The sequence below is a fragment of the Xenopus tropicalis genome, chromosome 1 (genome assembly GCF_000004195.4).
Source record: "Xenopus tropicalis strain Nigerian chromosome 1, UCB_Xtro_10.0, whole genome shotgun sequence".
Taxonomy (NCBI): domain Eukaryota; kingdom Metazoa; phylum Chordata; class Amphibia; order Anura; family Pipidae; genus Xenopus; species Xenopus tropicalis.
In genome coordinates, this window is record NC_030677.2 from 66206195 (window position 1) to 66212194 (window position 6000).

The following is a 6000-nucleotide window of genomic DNA, read 5'->3' on the forward strand; positions in this document are numbered from 1 at the left end:
GCCAGGGCAACAATGGAATGGTTTAAAACAAAACATATCCATGTGTTAGAATGGCCCAGTTAAAGTCCAGATCTAAATCCAATCGAGAATCTGTGGCAAGATCTGAAAACTGCTGTTCACAAACACTGTCCATCTAATCTGACTGAGCTGGAGCTGTTTTGCAAAGAAGAATGGGAAAGGATTTCAGTCTCTAGATGTGCAAAGCTGGTAGAGACATACCCTAAAAGCCTGGCAGCTGTAATTGCAGCAAAAGGTGGTTCTACAAAGTATCGACTAATAATTACGCACACCCCACTTTGCAGTTATTTATTTGTAAAAAATGTTTGGAATAATGTATGATTTTCGTTCCACTTCTCACATGTACACCACTTTGTATTGGTATTTCACGTGGAATTCCAATAAAATTGATTCATGTTTGTGGCTGTAATGTGACAAAATGTGGAAAAGTTCAAGGGGGCGGAATACTTTTGCAAGCCACTGTATATATATATATATATATATATATATATATATTGAACAAGAGAAGCCAGCACTCACGTAAAAAATTGTATAATGCGCCTGGGTGCAGTTACCACGAAAATATACAGAATGTAGCCAAGGTTCAGGAACCGCTCGCTCAGGTTTTATGTAGTTTTGAATCAATTTATTAAAGTGAACAGAGGACTAACGTTTCGGCTGGCACACCAGCCTTTGTCAAAGTCACAAAATGAAGTATACAGAAACACTATATAGTGTGTTTGGCGGGAAAACCAAACGGACAGTGATACAAGAAAAAAAAACTTTTCACGTGATGACATCACAAGCCCACTCCCCACACGAAATATCAAGTGTGTAAAACATGAAACATTGTTAAACGAACAAAACATTCAGGCAAACAAAATTAAAGAATGAAATCTAAAAAAATAAAAATAAAAACGGAAGATACTAGATCCAGAGGGGATCTTAATTGTACAAGCATCTTTAGGTAAGTATCGAACCATTAACCCTTTCTACTATGCCCAATTCGTAGCACATTATAGAGAAATTCGCTATGGAGGCTGGTAGAAAAACAGTTACAGCCGATAGGTAATGCGTGTTCAACTGTAACATAAAAAAGAAACAAAAAAGATGTAAAGTGAAACAGCAGAAGGTAACAAAGTTTTCCACACATCGGAAACTATTTCTACGGCTGTGTTAATCAGAGACTAAGTTGACCAAGACGGGAGTAGATAACTATTATACGGGTATTAATAACCAAAATTACCTTGGTAAAGGCACACAGAACAAATTACATTATTTTCATTGATACAGCGTGTTTAAACGGATAGAACGCATTATTAGTGACATGAAGGAGAGCAAATGACTTTGTTTCCATTGCTACAACATGTTCGTGAGTGAAAAGTATCTTATTAATGACATAATCGAGGTTATAGTCACTTGGCAGACAACATGGCATACAATCATACTCAGGACGATGGCTCCTATCGGGTGCCGGATATTGCCTTCACTTGAGTCACCCAAGTCGCGGATGCTGCTATTGAAGTTACAGTGATGGGAGCTGGGTCATGGGACACAAACAGACAGTAAGTCAAAGAACAAAGTAAGTAAGTATAAGAAGGAACCAATATCGGGTATAATAAAAGAGATACGAAGGAAGCGAGTCCAAGGGAATAAAATAAAGATACGGAAAGAACAAGGTCCGGGGAAGTGCTGAAAGCCGTGTAGGCAAATAACATTACAACATGTAAATTTCAATATTACCCGGTCGTGAAATCACGTTGTTAGGAGCACGTAGTAAATAGAACAAAAAAATCACGATATAGCCAGATAGCCAGGGTACTGGTTAATAGAACGGCACCTCTGTATAGTGTGCTGCAAGCAGTAGATCGAGAAAGCCCAATGGAGAGCACGATTTTCGCTCTATCGAATGTATATAGAGCAGCCACCAATGTACAGGCAGACCCACGACAGGAGCCCGGTACTCTATAGACCTTCCTGGTCAGTCAGTACGCTTAGCATGTGCGGGAATCGTAAAGAATGCGCCGTGCGGCAGAGTAAAAAGTGTATCGAGAGGTTAGGGGTAGCCCAATGGGTGGACTAGGTAGCGGGAGTGGTTTTCTCACCCCTTAATGCCATCTGCATTCGTGGGAGAATTTACCAACATCCCGTTCCGCAGTTATCCACCATTCGTGTGGCGTAGTCTTAAAGGTGCTAGGGCTCCAAGGTAATAGTAGTGCAGCAAAGGAGGAAACCAGTCGTAAGCGGACATTTAGGTACACCAAAGTATGAAAAATAAATAAACGGAAAAAGTACGTATATGTCAATCATCTAACGAACAGTGATTCAAGCCGGGTAATAAAACTAAAAGTGTGTGCCCATCTATGGAAACAGGAAGAGTGCAAGGAGTGCTAGGGAGGAAAAGAAACCCAGTGTAAGGGTAATCAGATTCACGTCTGTCAAGGAAATGGTTGTCAAATTGGTGTAGGTATCCTAGGATATAGGAAAAGTTCATTGCCCCCTATTTTCAGAATTCCCCCCAGGATTGCCTACAAACGTGGACGAAGCCTAAGGGATCTACTCGTTAAGACCGATCTCATCCATTGCTACAAGACTGACAAACCAACGATGTGGATAAATACAGCCAAACCGGGTTGCTACAGATGCCCGTCATGCACTACTTGTGGATATCTGATAACGGGCTCAACATTCAATCACCCACACACGGGAAGATCGATATCTATTAATTACAGATTAACTTGTACTTCAAAATTTGTGATCTATTTTATTAAATGCCCCTGTGGACAATTCTATGTGGGTAAAACTATCACCACATTTCGTGATAGAATGGCAAACCATAGATCAGCTATACGAGCTGCTCTTGACACTGGCAAAGCTGACACTCCAATAGCAGCTCACTTTCTCCAATACAAACATTCACTTGCCAGTTTACGTTCTAACAATCATGATCATTGATCATTGATTGATTGAAAAACTGTTGCTACAACTTGAATTGCGCTGGATACACAGACTAAATACTTTGAATCCGTTTGGACTTAATGAACTTGTGTCTTATTCTTCTTTTTATTTGCCTTAAATGATTTGTGTCTAAATGTTGATCAAACTTTTCCTATATCCTAGGATACCTACACCAATTTGACAACCATTTCCTTGACAGACGTGAATCTGATTACCCTTACACTGGGTTTCTTTTCCTCCCTAGCACTCCTTGCACTCTTCCTGTTTCCATAGATGGGCACACACTTTTAGTTTTATTACCCGGCTTGAATCACTGTTCGTTAGATGATTGACATATACGTACTTTTTCCGTTTATTTATTTTTCATACTTTGGTGTACCTAAATGTCCGCTTACGACTGGTTTCCTCCTTTGCTGCACTACTATTACCTTGGAGCCCTAGCACCTTAAAGACTACGCCACACGAATGGTGGATAACTGCGGAACGGGATGTTGGTAAATTCCCCCACGAATGCAGATGGCATTAAGGGGTGAGAAAACCACTCCCGCTACCTAGTCCACCCATTGGGCTACCCCTAACCTCTCGATACACTTTTTACTCTGCCGCACGGCGCATTCTTTACGATTCCCGCACATGCTAAGCGTACCCCTGTTACGAGAAAACAGCACCAGCCCGGGGTACCTGTAGAGAGCGCTTCCTCCTTCCTATTTGCTCGCTAGCCAATTGTCCCGGACAAACGCATGCGCAGTAGAGTGAAAAGCCGACTTCTCTGTTAAAGTTCCACTATTCACTCTACTGCGCATGCACGCGCGATACAGGAAGGAGGAAGCGCTGCAGCTACCCCGGGCTGGTGCTGTTCTCTCTGTACAGGGGCACCAGCCCGGGGTAGAAGGTAAGCGATTAAAGTCACTTGGGGGTGCCTAACATTTTGGCACCCCTAAGTGACTTTGCCTTTCCTTCTCCTTTAACAAAGTTTCATGTTTTACACACTGTGGGGAGTGGGCTTGTGATGTCATCACGTGAAAAGTTTTTTTTTTTTGGTTTTTTTTCTTGTATCACTGTCCGTTTGGTTTTCCCGCCAAACACACTATTTAGTGTTTCTGTATACTTCATTTTGTGACTTTTTGTGCCTTTCCTCGGTGGGACTTTTAGCTTACCCAGGAAAACAATATATTGTTTTTTTCAGGACAAACTAAGCTTTCCACATTCCTACACAATTTTGGTGTAATTCCAATTCTGTAACAAGATATAGGCCTCTAAATGTCTAAAAATGTTTAAAAAAATCATATTTTTCATAATATAAACACACATACCAGAAACAAAAATTATTTTATGCACAAAAATACAACTGATTTGGAAAGTCCCGTGTCTCCTGAACGTGCCAATACCAAATATATATAGTTTTATGGATATTTCTCACTTGTATAGGTCAAAAACTCCCAGCAGTACACTACCAAATTTCCAAAGCACTGCTCCAGAAAGCTGCATACTTTAGATTTCAAGGCCAAAAATTCCACTAACAGAAGGTTTTGGGGAATACAGAATAGGAACAACTGTCTGTCTACTCCAAACTATCAAGTCACAATGCTTTCCTAAAATTATAGGTTTTTATCAAAATTTGTGGTTTTTAAAAAATCGCTTCAAAGCTTCCAGTCTATAGTATCTTATCTCCTACAGGTCATACAGTAACCAAATAAAACACCCTAAATATGAACGCCAGGGGTCCACTGAACAGTTTGATGCCCAATATGTATAGGTTTACCTAAGTATGTGGCATGTAGGGGCCCCAATGTGAACATACCCCCATATGATCTATCATTTCTGTCATTTCAGCTTCTGCAAAATCAACACATTTAAATCATTATATTATGGGATAAAGCTAGTAAAAAGTATGCTCACCCCAGAAAGTCATATATTTTTGGAAAGTACACATTCCCCCGAATCTAAAATGGGTACCCGTGTACTTTCTACTCCAAAGTACCAAGCCACAAAGCATTTCTAAAGTTAGTAATTTTAATGACATTTCCAAAAATCCGCTCAAAGCATCCTCTTTGCAGCATCTTATCTCCCACATAGCATTAGGTACCAAGATAAAACACCCTGAGCTTGAATGCCAGGGGTCCACTGAATAGTTTGATGCCCAATATGTATAGGTTTATCCAAATATGTGGCATGTAGGGGCCCCAATGGGAACATACCCCCATATGATCTGTCATTTCCGAAAATAAACACATTTACTGTACATCCTTTATGAGGGATAATGCTACAAAAATGTACGCTCACCCCAGAAATCCATATATTTTTGGAAAGTACCCTTTCCCCCAAATCTAAAATGGGTAACCACGTCTTTCTACTCCAGAGTACCAAGCCGCAAAGCTTTCCTAAGTTTGCCGATTTTTATGATATTTCAGAAAATCGCATTTTTGCCGCATTTATCTCACACAATTTCTTGCGTACAATGGCAAATCACCCCAAATAGGAACACCTAAGGCCTACTGAACAGTTTGATGCCCAATATGCAGATATACCAAAGTCTGCGGTATGTACTGACCCCAAAATGAAAATAGCGCATATGGATTTCTCGCCTGCAAACCCAGCTTTTGCACACAGAGCCCCCTGTCAGCGTATTATGTGCTGTAACACCCCCAAACTATACAGAAAAACCCCAGAAAACCATATATATTTGGAAAGTACACATCCTGACAAATCCAACATGGGTAAAGAGTCCTTTCCACACCAAAGTACCTATCTGCAAAGCTTTCCTAAAGTTAGTGGTTTTTATGACATTTCAGAAAATCACCTAAAAATGTTGCAGTTTGCCACAAAATGAAAATAGCGCATATGGCTTTCTCGCCTGCCAACTCAGCTTTTGCACACAGAGTCCCCTGTCAGCGTATTATGTGCCGTAACCCCCCCTAACTATACAGAGACCCCCAGAAAACCATACATTTTTGTAAAGTACACATTCTGATGAATTCAAAATAGGTAAAGTTATTTTTGTACACCAAAGTTACACCTGGCAAAGCTACGCTAAAAACAGATCAG